Raw genomic sequence first — 15,279 nt, forward strand, 5'->3', positions numbered from 1 at the left:
CAATGAAAGGGTGAGAACTTAGCACAGGAGGAGATGGACCAGCTGCACATCTTATCAGATGAAAAAGGAGGGGATGACAGAAATGCTGAGGTAGCCAGTACTGATGCTGAGGATACTGAGGACACTGAGGCAGTAATGAAACAAGGCATTCAGGTTCAGGACAACCTAACAGCAGCTAATTTGAGAATGAATGGCCTTGCATGAACATTTATTCACAGTTAGAAGTAATAGCCACTTGTGATTCTTAAACATTGCTGTCCGACTGGGAAAAGCAATTTTACAATGGTGCAACTTACATTGCTCTTCTTGTCAGAAATTGTACATTACTTTGTTTCCTTTGTAGCACTAAACTCCTGCTGGGTTTGACTGCCAGAGCATCAAGATGGAGATCTGTGGGCTCTGTGAGGACTGTGTCTTTTTATTCATGTAGTTTTGTTTAAGATTGTGCTGAATTGAGAAAGAGCAGTTTTTTAAAAAACAATCATTGGAAAACCAAGTTACCCAACAGGCATGGCAAACATTTGTGTTTGTACAGCTGTTTGAAACAAGCAGTAATTGAAATAGTTGCAGGTGGACAGGAGCTGAAGGGTTCAGAAACTCTAATTAGCAACAGGAAGTTGGTTGGTCTATGGACTGGAGACTAGTTACTGATGATAAGGGCCTTTATTTTTGCAACAATGATTGATTAGTTCTTGAGAAATTAAACAGTTTGGAGCTGGGAATAAGTTGCAGAAAAGGGTTTTAATTTCCACCAATTTCGAAGCAATCTTTCTCTGTTCTCAGTAGTCAAAACTCATTGTAAATCTGAAAAAAAATCAACTAAACTTCCTTCAGCAGTTGTTGTAAATTGTGTCTTTTTCAAACCAGTGGACACACTGAGAAAAGAGAAGCCAGGAAAAAACTTCTGGATCAGCAAGGACTATTGCAACAGAATTTGTAGACAAAGACTTCTGCGAGAGCTGTCTTTCCAGACTTGCCCCTCTGCCCATGTATGTTTTGTTTTCCTTTATCTGTTCATTTGTCTGTCTGAGTGTATGTAAGGGGAGCTTATAATGGGATTAGAGCTTTAATTAGTAGTATTATAACTGTTTACCTGTATCTAGAGTCTAATTATTTGTAATAAACTGTAATTCTTAAGTGCAGAAAACATGGTCCATGTTTTTGATCAACCTGGCTCTCATGATCAGGTAAATTGTAGAGTTTTGTGTATCTACTTTAAGCACCTTGAATATTTTATGAAATCTCCAGGAATGGCAACACTTAATTTCTAGTGCACTATTCCAGTGAGTTATGACAGCTTACATGGGAACAGCATTGAATACATAAAGCTTGTTGGTAAGGGATAGTCTTTGATAGAGAAATATTGAGGGGCTACACCATTAATTGGTTGAGTCATAATCATGTTCTCACTTCTTAAAGAGTTTCCTCCTTCCTGATGAGACCTGATGAGACCATCAGTGGTCTTTGTTGCACTTGAAGACCATATGAATATCTAAGGTGACCATTGTCTCTTAGGGAATTCTTGAAGGGAATGCACAATTGTTGGAGGCATAAACACATTATATGAGAGTAGAGAAATGAAGAAAATGGTGGTTAATCTGTCTAGTACTTTACAAAAGGTTAATGCTAAAGTGATGTTAACATACTTTCACTCTCTTCCTTTTCCACCTGTGCATATGGGTGCTACCTCAGCAGCCACAGCTATGTTGATAGAAGCCTGCTGATTGCTATTCCATTGATGACTTCGACAGACACTGTCCTGTGGCCAAAGTCTAGAGTACCTTGGCCTCCTGAGGGGAGTGTCCTGAACAGATCTTGGTGTGACTGTGTCAGCCTTAGCTGAATGAGGTAACTGTGTTTCTGGCTGAGGGAGAAGTGATGTAGCAGCACCCCTCTGGAGTGTCCTGAGAGAACAAAACCTGGTTGTCTGTCTGTCATTCCTCCTCCTTCTTGGTCGGCATGGCACCTCCCAAACCCCTTGAGGGAATGGGGACCTATACTGAGCTCAAAATCTCCAGTGCCCACATCTTGAACCAATGAATGAAATCATTTCTGGCTTGAATGGTGGAGTATGTCTCAGGGATACTTACTCTACCGCTGGGCCTGGTTCTCCATGATGGCTGCCACCCAGTCCATGGAGACAGCAATACATTTACAGGCCAGAGATTTGATATCAGACAGTCTGATCAGACTCTTCTACTTTTCATTCCAGGCTAAATGAGGTTGCTGGCACCTTTGTCAGCATTCCACTTCCTCCTTCTGCATCTCCATCAATTCATTTATTTCCAAATGCAGAGGCTCATCATCTCAAGTGGATTCAGCAGAGGCTTGTTTCTATCAGCTCTGGAGTGTCAGAGACCTTGGTGATTTCTTCCTCCTCTAGGTCCAGAACTGAGCCAGTGCTAAACTCACCAATATGTGATCCTCGGTCTACTTTAGAAACATTAGTCACTAAGGTAAACATCTCTCCACTAATGGAGGTTGGAATACTTTGACAGTGCATTGTCAAAAAAAACAAATAGCAATAGATGCCCAGGAGCAACTACAATGCATGAATCTCATCAACAAACACAAGTAATGCAATAAAAGGCCAAAATGCTGGTTTAACCTTTTACAACCAATATCTGTCAGCTTTGATGTCTGCTCCATGCTGCGTAAGTCAATCTCAGCTCAGTTGGCAGTAGGATATCACAATCAGTCTCCATCCTAAGATGAATGATGAGAAAATATTGTTACAACATGGCAGTGAACCCTTCTGTTAATTAAACCAAACACCCAGAAAAGCTTACCTCACCTCGTAATCTGTTAAAATATGAGTGATAGAGAATTCCCAAATTCCACTGTTTAGAGAAAATAATATCAATTTATTTTTTAATATCTAAAAGTGAACATTAAACAACAACTATTTACAATTCTAGGCCCTCTTTCTCTCAACTGCTTCTTATCTGCTTCCAACTCTATAACAATATGCTGTTCCAATAAAACACTTTTAAATTACATCAACTTAATTTCAAAACCATGTAGCAGCTGTCACCTTTGGTGACTTTCTTCCTTCACAGTTGAAGATCTCCCTGGGTCGTCTTTCCTTTACTATGAATATTTTTCCTATGAAAAAGTTACCTTTCATAGAGAGTGTTTCAAATGACAGTTGCTCTGTCTGATTTTCAAATTGCCTACCTTTTTTTATATCCCCAACATTGGATTGTCTCATTGGTTCGATGTTGGCAAAACAATAACTTCAAACTTGATTGGGTTTTAGTATCCTGAAGCATAATTTAAACTGCTTGGTTAAATTTGAATTGTTGTCAAAACAGCAACCAACTCAGGTATCCATTTCACAGCCGAATGTTTCAATTTTATACTACAATCTGAGACTGCTAGCTAATCATATGAAATGTATTTGTAAGCTCTCAGCACAAAACAGCATTCACTCTCTCTTAAATGTACAATACACGCATTCAACTTCATAGCAATATATTTAACCAGATTTTACAGCTGTAGCTATCAATGGAGGCCAATCACATCAGCTAGAAACAGTGAGGTTAATTCTCATTTGCTTGTTGAAATGGAGATGATTGAGACAAGAGAAATGATCAGACAGAGGAGCAGCTTTTACATTTATGTTACTTTGTTAGCTCTTGATAGGTAGATTGCCAATTCGGCATTGGGGAAACAAGGTAGAATTTGTCTTCCTCCAGACATCTTCCTTCCTGCTTTGATGTGCAGGATCTCAAGAGCCTGAAGGTACAGGAAGAAAGATGCTGTGGGTTAGGAGAAAGGTGTTTATGTAGGGCAGGTTGGAACCATAATGGTCTCATTCAAAGTTTCCACCATCTCTCATATCTTCTGCACGGTTCATGAGGACCTTGGGGCAGCAAGGTGGCTCAGTGGTTAGCCCTACTTCCTCACAATGCCAGGGGCCAATTTCAATTCAAAACTCCGATGATTGTCTGTGTGGAGTTTGCACATTCACCCTGTGTCTGTGTGGGTTCCCTCCAGGTGCTCCGGTTTCCTCCCGCAACCCAAAGGTGAGCTGTTAGGTGGAGAAATTTGGGGTTTCAGGAATAGGGGCATGGCGATGGGTCTGGATGGGGTGGTCTTCAGAGATTAGTGTGAACTTGATGGACTGAATGGCCTGCTTCCACATTGCAGGGATTCTATGCCCCGACATCTGTCTTCTTGTTATCAATCCTTGCCCAAGGTTTTCTGTAATTCAGCAGAGTTACTGTCGTCATTCATGTTGTTGAAAGCTGCTGAACTGCTTTGGGAATTATTTCTCCTTCTTGGTAATACTTGTTGATTCATCAGACCTTTATGACCACTAGTATAAGTTGCCTACTAAATTTCAAACATTCTTGCTGCCTAAGGTGGGGATTAGGAACAGGAAATAATACCAGTAAAGTGGTGAATTTGGAAAGTTGAGATATATCATCATAACACCTCCAAATCCTGATTTCAATTTGCAATAGGCATGCACTAGTTTTAAACAGAAATGAAACAACAAGGAGAATAAAACAGAATTAAATTACTGCAGCTGCTGGAATCTTTACTGAAAACAAAAATGGTCAGGTAGCACCCATGGACAGAGAGCAAGCTAATGTTTCGAGTTTAGATGACTCTCCATCAGAGACGATGAGGTGTTTTCTAGACTCGAAACATTACCTTGTTCTCTCTCCATGGATGCTGCCTGATCGATGGTGCTCTCCAGCAATTTTTGTTTTCAGTCAATGAGAATAAAATTTCCACATATGTATTTCAATAATAGGAAGGAACAGATTGAACCTGCCTGTATTGCCCCTTGAACAGGAGTATAACTGAAGCAGAGCTAAGAAAACTGTGATGTGGAAAAGGAGTTTATAGCTTGGAAAGAACACCATAGCCACCTAATTCTTTCACGTATACTGTGGAGTTTGTAAAGATGATGTTCAGTGTGTTTTTTGCACTGGAAGTAGGTGACATGACAGGTGCAGATAAGGAGCAAGCTCCATATGATGCAGCAATGCACACAGTGAAGATTTCAACATGATCTCATCACTGCACTTGCTAGGCAACCGTTGATCACAAGAAACAGTGAAATATTCGGCTTCCATATGTATAAACTCAGATTGAGTACCCCTTCATTGAAGAAGACATTTAAAAAAGCAACAAAATGAAAATTGCAATAATACATAGCTAAATGCATGGTCAATCAGTATTTGACAAAAGAAGATAGACTAACCTTTTACGTGGGATTCTTCATTATTCTGACAATGAGTTCCATGGTAATGTGTAACTTGCAATCTTTCAGACAAAGTAGAATTTTCTATTTCATTTATTACAATCTTACAGTATTTTAAATTTTTATTTATCTCTGCACTCAATAAACCAAACATGTTAAGTTTTATAATTACCACTGTTTTACAGAGTATAAAAGAAGGCGCTTAAACAATTTGAGACCTGACAATATTCATTTCATTTCCTAAAGGAATATTTAGAACTGTGAATGAACTAAACGTAATCTTTTAACAGGATACTCATCTTTTTAATGAGCTGCACAGCTCTGTACCACTGAATGACTGAAGGCGCTACCATTTACAGCAGTGCTCTTAATCAAACTATTCAACTGTTAAATGTTTCCAAACAAAACTAGCAGCATTAGCTGTGGCATGAAGGGCAATGCGCTCCAATGTCAACACAACAATCCTCAAACATTGCCGTGCCAAACATTAACAGGCCATTTGTAGAATGTGTTAAGCATTTAGGTATTATGGATGTGAAAAGACAAATAACTGGATGTTAATGACTATTAAATATTTATTTCACCAGGTGATATTCAGTTCGGTTGGAGTGCCAATTTAACTGAATGATGTCTACAGACTGAGATGATTTCAGATTGTTATTTGTGAATGCAGAAAGTGAATACATATGTAAAGGAGGAAGGCAGCTCAGTGACTGCAGACGGGAAAATTGACAACTATCCTGTGAGAGGAAGCAAGGTCCTACATAACCAAACAAATATTATATTTCCCATTTGTTTCTGTCATGGATTATACCTCTTAGCTAATTCATCAACACCTCATGGATATAATATTTGCCAACATTATTTTTTGAATGCTTGATATAATGAGTTGACCATCAATATCAGTAATATGATCTGCCAAATATGCTAGCACTCTAAATGAGTTATCCCAGGGCGGCATAGCATACAAAATACTTTTTCGTAGTGCTCTCTTAGGTAAGTATTTGCAAGAGGGTAGCCATTATATTCAACCTCCTCCGTTGATCCCATAATTAATTTTGAAAGTACACACAATGAGCTATATAAACAGATACAATTGTTCAACAAGTATTTCCAAAATTAGAACAACTGAGTTTCAAACTCCTTCTCCCATTGGATGAACAACTCTATCCAATACCTGGGGGGATCCAACCCATTAAAGTTCGTTCCAACAATCTTCCTGCCAGCATTGGATCAATTCAAGACATTTGCCATTGACTAATCCATTGATTTGCTATGTACATGCCCTGATGTTTAGCTTGTTTGAATATTTATGCAGAGAATAATCCATTACTCAAACGCACAGCACATACATATTAGAATGTTAAGATAGGAAATCCAAGTCAGTCATTAAAAACTAGTTAATACTAGGGCCCTGCTGTGAGGGAGATGTTCTAAATGGAGAGGCAGAACCATGATGTGAGCCCTAAGCTAAATATGTTACAACTCTTGCTGGTAACATTTTAGGCCAATTAGTTGAATATATACATAAAGAAAACTGCCGTCAGATATCTGACTGCCAAATATAATTCCCTACAAAATCAAAGCTCCAAAACATCCTAGTTTGTCTCTTATTTAGATTAGATTACTTACAGTGTGGAAACAGGCCCTTCGGCCCAACAAGTCCACACCGCCCCGCCGAAGCGTAACCCACCCATAACCCTACATCTACATCTACATTTACCCCTTACCTAACACTATGGGCAATTTAGCATGGCCAATTCACCTGGCCTGCACATCTTTGGACTGTGGGAGGAAACCGGAGCACCCGGAGGAAACCCACGCAGACACGGGGAGAACGTGCAAACTCCACACAGTCAGTCGCCTGAGGCGGGAATTGAACCCGGGTCTCAGGCGCTGTGAGGCAGCAGTGCTAACCACTGTGCCACCGTGCCACCCACGGTTAGTTAACAGTTCTACCTGTATGTAAGGTAGGTTCAAATTATACCATTAGTAAGACATCCCAGAATGATCAGACAACAATAATGTGCTTTTTGCTTTAAATTTAGCACTTAGTGTGTGAGTAAGGGAACTTAATTTCATATCTCTTTTCAGTTAAGGTGAGTGTCAGGCAAAGTTATGTCTTTGTGCCATTTACAGTGTGATTTGGCAATAAATATGCAGAAATTCCAAGTTACACAGCCAGGGCTACACAATCCACTGTGTCTGCTTCATCATGGACAGCACTTGGATTATGATACACTAATCACCAGACAGTTCTACAAGTGAAACTGTTTCACAAGACAAAAACGTGAAAGTCAGGTCAGGATTTAAAAATGGAGTCTTTCAAGAAAAAGGCATCAACATAAATACAAATTATGGATAGGTGCCATGAGTAATCCAAAGTCTTATTTTGCAAATTGGTAAATTTTATTTTTATATTCTTAGCTTAAGCTAAGATGGATAGATAGCAACTGAACGGAACTGAAGTAATTGAATTGATGTTTTAATCTGTAGCTGCACTGGGGGATGTGAGGTTAATTGGGATTTTTACTGAACCCTGAGAAAACTCATCTCCAGACAGTCTGACCACATTGGAATCAGTACACACCAGAGGTTGAATTCGATACACAACAGGAATAATGGCAGCCAAGCCCACCTAATGGTAAGAGAAGCTGTGTGTCTGTCTCCCTGTGATACCAAAGTGACCCCTGATTGAGTCAAAGAGTGGAGGTGATTGAAGTGGGATTCTCGCTACTCGAGGCAATAATGTACTCAAGGCTGAAGAATAAAATAGAGGGCACATGTATCTTTCTTATGTTCTTGGAAAGTCTCCCACTGGGATGCCTCCTATGACATCAGGCACTCTGTGATCAATTGAGGGACGCAGCATCAGACACGGAGATGATTTCTGAAAGACACCTTCCAGCACCCTCCCTTCACCTCCAACCCTCTCCCAATTTTCCTGCAACTCCAGTCCACTTCATGACCACCGTCCTGCCTTCACCTTTCTATGGCCTAGGGTCCCTCCACAATCCTTGGGCCTTGGGTTGATGCAGTGCCAAAAGCAGCACTGCTCCTGGTGGTGCTAATGCCAACAATTCTGATTGACTGTCAGCTCTTGGCAGATAGGTTTTCTGTAGGTCTCCCTGACAACACTGAGAGCAGTTCCTTGCTGCTTTTCTAACCAGTGGGCAAGATACAGTCAGCATGATCCTGGCCTCAGATGATAACCTCATTGCCTTCACTGGGAGATGTGCCAATCTCTTGGAAGTCTGCATCCTGAAGAAGGACTTTGTCTTATCAAAAAGAGATGGCTGTTGTGTTCCTACTACTACTACATTCCTATTTTGCCTCTTAGAAGTGTCAATTGAGGAGGACAAGTGAATTCACAGTATTCTCAATTTTAAACGAGTCTAGCCATTTCAGCCATCTTTTTTTGTGGTACAACATTGCAAAACAGTCCATTCAATGCTTTCTTGGGAAATGTGATACATGATCCAAGCTTTAATATGATACAAGAGTTATCAATATATGATCAATATATGATCAATAATAGTGCAGACTATTTAACCAAGAATGCTATTACAAGGTGAGTGGAGAAATAGTCAACCATATCAAGTCTGCAGATTGCAATAATTTATTCATGTAATAATGTGATAAATTCATTGGACACATAATAGTTACAGCAGTGTTAACCTCAGGAGACAAAAAGGAATTGCACGAAATAATTATTTGTGGGCGGCACGGTGGCAGAGTGGATAGCACTGCTGCCTCACAGTGCCAGAGACCCGGGTTCAATTTCCTCCTCAGGTGACTGACTGTGTGGAGTTTGCACATTCTCCCCATGTCTGCGTTGATTTCCTCTGGGTACTCCGGTTTCCTCCCACAGTCCAAAAATGTGCAGGTTAGGTGAACTGGTCATGCTAAATTGCCCCTAGTGTTAGGTGAAGGGGTAAATGTAGGGGAATGGGCCTGGGTGGGTGGTGGATCGGTGTGGACTTGTTGGGCCGAAGGGCCTGTTTACACACTGTAAGTAATCTAATCTAATCATACCTAAGGATTTCCTTTCCTACAATGGAGGGCCAACAGGTGAAGTGAACTCGAAATGTACCCCACAATCAATAACTTGAGTTGGCAGAGCATGAAGAGGTCAAGGGTAAATGGTGGAATTGTGGTAATATGAGTGAATTATTAATCCAGACATCCTCACTGATGTTTTGGGATTGTGGGTTCAAATTCAAAAACAGTAGCTGATGGAATTTAAAATTCTGAATTAATGAATATGGAATTGCAAACTTGCTTGTATCTGTAATTGTGACCAACGATGATCATCAATTGTGGTTAATAATTTAGCTGGATCACTAATGTCCTTTAAGCATGGAAATCTGCGGTATTTACCTGGTCTGGCCAAACATAACTCCAGACCCACAGCAATGTTAGACTGACATTTTGGAGCTTTTGAGGAGGTAACCAAAAGATTCAATGAGGATGAAATAACTCAACAGAGACTGGTATCCCAACACTGAGTGACTCTCTATTGATAAGTGCATAGTACTTGACATTGGTCTTGTTTCTTCACAGCCAGCTCTCAGCATCAACAGAGCCTGTGAACCTCCTGTCTTTATCTATCAGCCAGACTCCTTGATTGGACCAGGTTATGATCCACCTGGCCGATCTTGTTGTAATCACTGCAGAGGTATGCATCATGAGTATGGTGTCCCTGAGCATCCAGAAGGTGTTTGATGCAATGTCACACATAGACATGTGAGGAAAGTTAAAGGCCATGGAAGAAAAGGAATAGGAACAATGTGGGCACAAAACTGGCTGAATGATTGGGAACAGAGAATGAAGGTCAATCGATATTTTTCAGACAGGAGTATGGCTTGTAGTAGAATTCCCAGGGGTTGGAATTGGGGCCCTTGCTTTTCCCAATACACTGTAATGATCTGAGGTTTTGTATTGTGATGATGCTGCCCCTTTAACAAAGTCATTTTGTCCTTGTTTCTTTCAAGAGGGGTCACAAAGGCAAAGGTGCCGATATGTCTGGAAATGACTACTTTAACAATGGCAGGCGAGTGGCCAGTTCGCCCAGTTCAGATTTTTTTCTGGTTTGGTTTAGTTTTAGCAGGCAGTCAGATGCTGCTGGTAGCAGAGAAACGACTACAGTGAAAAGAAGTACCATACTTCAACAGATGTCTCTTGCCTGACTCTTCTCTCTGAAATCTCTCCTGTCTGTAAGAACATGTGTTTGAATTTACCTTTTGCCAAGGGGTGTGTTTATGGAGATTGAAATAGCTCCATAGTTAAGTTGCTATATGAAGTCAATTGGGGTTTCAAATAGTTGTTATTCTAAATTCTGTTTTCTTTTGTTTGTGTTTCAACTATAGTGTGTAAATAAATTCTGTTTTGCTTAAAGCTGAGTGGTCTGACCAGCTGCATCACTCCTGGAATATTCACTTTACATCTGCCTTTAAAATAAGAAAAAATTAGGGTCTGGGCTACCTTCTTAAAATGATTTGAGGGGGTCCGGCCTGGTCCATATCAGTATTCAAGGGATGGATTCAAAATTTGTAAATGACATGAAACTTTGAAGAATTACAATCTGTAGGAAGGATAGTGGAGAACTTCAAAAGGACTTAAGTAGGTTGGTGGAGTGTGTGAATAGGCAGGACTTAAGCAGGTTGGTGGAGTGTGTAAATAGGTAGGAGATGAGATCCAACACAGAGGAGGTGGTGCAATGCATTTTGTTAGGAAAAGCATTGAAATGCATTATAAAATAGGTGCACAATTCTATAGGGGGCGCAGGAGGGACTTGGGCATAAATGTGTACAGATCATTGAAGATGACAGGACAGGTTGAGAGAACAATGAATAAAGCAGTATTGTCAGCTTTATTACGAGGGGCACAGAGTACAAGAGCAAAAAAAGTGATGTTAAACGTATGTAAGATACTTGTTAGTCTTAGCCGGAGTACTGTGTACAATTGTGAGTGCCACATTAGATGAAGAATGTGAATGCATTATGGAGAGTACAGAAAGTGATTTACGAGCATTGTTCCAGGGTTGAGAAAGTTCGATTATGAAGATAGATTTAAAGAGTTGGGACAGTTCTCCTTGGAGAGAAGAAGACCCAGTGGAGATCAGGTAGAGGTTTTCAAACACATGAGGGGGCTGGTTAGAGTGAATAGGGAGAACCTGTTCGCACACATGAAAGGATCAAGTATCAGAAGGCATGGTTGCAGGTAGTGTATTCCATTTCCTAATAATTCGCTGTGTGAAAATGTTTATTCTCACCGTGTATTTGCTACTTTTGTTTAAAGTGATTTGCAAAACAAAGTAAATACAAGGTGAGAATAAATTATTTCACACAGCGAATAGTTAGGAAATGGAACACACTACCTGCAAGCGTGGTAGAGGCTGGTTCAATTGAGGTGTTCAAGATGGCATTGGATAATCATTTAGATAGAAATTGTATGGAAGGTAAAGAACAGGAGATTGACAGCAAACAATGATGGTTATTAGAAGAGCCAAAGCAAACGTGGGTTGAATAGTCTCATTTTACACCATAACACCTCTGCAATTCTGGCACCATGAGATCTTCTCCACATTCTGTGTTCAGGCTCCAGGAAATTAAAAAAAAGCCTTGCATTAATAAAACAGCTTTCTGCACCAACAGAATGCTTTGCAGACAAAGAAATCTTTTTGAAGTGCAGTTGTCTTTTTGGAAATGTCATAACTCGATGGATTTCACTTCTGCAAAACTTGCTAAAACTGTTTGCTAACTTTCATTAACAGCGTGGATACCTGTAGAAACACAGCCTTAAATCTCGCATATTGGATAAGCTAGTTGACTTTAATCTAATGCTGTAAGATACGGAACTACAAGACTACAGGATGCATTTTATGGGGCATGGGAGTGCTGGAGGATAAGACTGGATGGTTCAGCACTGGCAGGTTAAATTAATCCAGAATAGAACTTCACCTCTTGCTGAGAGGAACTCCCACCATTTTGGCAAGCAACTCCAGCAATATTTGCAATGTCAGATCTCAGTATTGAATGATGCTAGGTACACAAATTGTCCCAAGAAGAGGATTACTGGATCCATGGGTCCAAGTAAGGAAGCAACATTAACTAGACAGGGCTTACAGACAAAGTGGAGGGATTGATTTTAAAGTCTATTAGGATAAGAAGGGGGTCCTATCTATGACAGGGATGTCAATGGTGCACACAAGACAGTTTACAAAGATATTGTGCTTACAAAAATTTTACAAAAAAAGAACTGGGTCACCCACATCAACATTATTCTGGCACAAGCAGGGTCATAACAGAATCACAGAATCATAGAGCACAGACACAGGCCCTTGGGCCCACCATGTCTATGTTGACCTACAAACACTAAACTGCACTAATCCCATTTATTTGCACTTGGTATGTAACCTGAGGTTTTAATGCATGGGGACGTTGCTGGTTTCAGCATGCTCCCAATGACTGCATTATAGAGGCCCTTTTAGGGGTGGATAGAAAGGTGGTAGCATGGGCATCTGCTCTATTTCCCATGCCACCCCAGTGCTGAAAACACACCCAGCAGGGACATAAAAAATCCATTCCCAAACCATTGCTATTTCAGATTTTTATGGAACAAACAATCAATCCTAATTCTCTCCAAACAAATAGGTCAAATTCTTTATAGTTCCCAATTCTGTACTTTGCACACACTATCTCATTTGCAGACTGACTGCACCCTCTCCCATTGAAAACAATGCAGCAGAGAAAGATATTAGCAGTAAGACAAGCTGTGCTGATTGGTATAAATTAAAACATCATTTGTTAGATATTGTATTCTATATTACTGCCAGTACCAAATGGATGCAATTAGGAGAAAATGGGCCCCTGCAGCTTGTGCAATTGAGGGGTTAATAAATGATGAATTCATAATGACTTTTTTCATTAATTATAAAGACATTTAGAGAACACTCCTCAAACAGATGGTCACCAATTGAATTCAGGGTTTCTTCTTTAATTGTGCAAAAATATTTCAAAATGTCATATTTTTCAAATTAATCTTAAAGGTCTGGAGTTCTGTTAACTTAGGTTAGGAGAAAACCTTCCCTAGCAGGAAGTAATTTGCAAAATATTGCAGTGACTGGGTACAAATAGGTATTTCTAGAACCAGAATCCCATATCCAGGATGACATGTTGTCTCCTGGTGTTACAGTTAAGGATGTAATTGAGCAGGTACACAGCAGTCTAAGGAGGGAGTGGTCATCATCCATATTGGTACCATCAATATAGATAGAAAGAGTGTTGAGGCCCTCTGGACAGATTTGAGGTAGCTAGAAAAAAGACTGAGAAGAGGGACTTTGAAGGTAATAAATTCCAACTTACTCGCATATGACATGCTGGTGAGTATTGAAATAGGGGAATAGAGCAGATGAATGTGCGCTGAGTGCACTGAGCGCAAAGTCCTTAATGATGCCAGTTGAATGTCTCACCTGTAAAAGAGAAGTATCAAATGGGGGACACTTGACAAGAAGTGATAATAAGGGACTCAGCAGAAGGCTTGCAGATGTCTGTTCTGTCCTCTAGGAATATACACAAAAAGTGGTTAAAAACTAACTGTAGTATTTGTCTGTGCGTGATGTTGGGCAGATGTCCTATTGTGTAGACTAACATTTTATGAAGGTCACAAATTTGAGAACAACCACTTTAAACATCTCTGCACTGCAAGTAAAACAAAAGGTAAAGACTTTTGTTTCGAATGCTGTCAGTTAGTTATCGCGACACAAAAAAAGACAGCCAAAGCAAATCAACCTCCCTATCCTTGTATTCACAGCAAAGGTAACCTAATTGATGTCTATGATTTAAAGTCAATCTTCCTTGATTCCAGCCTCCATTTACAGACTGACAAACAGAAACTTGAGTTTAGATCAGAGTGGTACTGGAAAAACACAGCAGGTCAGGCAGCATTCGGGGAGCAGGAAAATCGATGTTTTGGGCCAAAGTCCTTCATCAGGAAGCTGACAAACAGAAACTGTTAAGGGTTAAAAAAAAGTGATGTAACTGGCCTGCTCACTTAAGCAGACGCTATAGTCTGTAACATCAGAGATACATGGGATTGCACCTTGCTTGGTTTCTGAAGACATTGGTGCATGCAAACAGCTTCCAGTGAGCTCCAAGGAATATTCACATAATACTTATAACTGAGATTCTACTCTCTGAACTTTCAACATGTTGATAGCAAGAGGATAACCAGGGAGTAATCAAATCTCTGACCTGTGCTTTCACAGGCACAATGCTTTTGACTTAAACACAAGCTTAAACACCAACTTCAAGCTTTGATTTTACTTTGTTACACTGGTTGTCTCCATGTCCCATCCCAGTTAACATTCAACACCTACTAAGGCTTCTCTGGAACCAAAACATCTGTTTTACAAGTATTAACCTGCAAGTAACTTCCAGGCATGACCTCATAAGCAAAAATCAGCTTGTCTGTTCTCTTTTAAAAAAAAAAGAGCTGTTGCTCACAGTTCAAGGTTCAGCTTCAGCTCTATGTTCACAGTTCACAGCTCCAAACCAAAAATGATTTTAAAAAAAGAATAAAATAATGAAGGCCTCCACACAGCTCAAATGAAATCAGGAAAGAGAATTTCAATCAATCTATGAATCAAAATTCTCGAGATTGATTCCTCAACTGCTAGTGTCAATGTCACCTATGTGATAAATAATAACAGCAACATCTTCATATCTGCTCTTCATGAATGTGCTTTTTTACTTTTACCTTCTTGAACTCACTTCTCATTTCTACTTGATGTTTATGTGTTACTTTACATTTTTTCTTCCATTTAATAATTAATAAACTGATTTTTTTTTGTTAATTCAAGATAGTCTAGTTAAAATGGTTGATTCTAGATTGTAAATTCAATTGGGTCTGGGATTAATGTACCCACAAAGGAAGATATCCATGTCTAAATTAATCTTGTTACAACCACCTGAGGTGCGGATGAATAAAGATGGGGAGCCAGTTCATCCCTCCACATCTGAGAGCTTAATGATTTGACACGTTCCATGTAACAAATTGAG

This window comes from Chiloscyllium punctatum, chromosome 3 (genome assembly GCF_047496795.1).
Source record: "Chiloscyllium punctatum isolate Juve2018m chromosome 3, sChiPun1.3, whole genome shotgun sequence".
NCBI classification, from domain to species: Eukaryota; Metazoa; Chordata; class Chondrichthyes; order Orectolobiformes; family Hemiscylliidae; genus Chiloscyllium; species Chiloscyllium punctatum.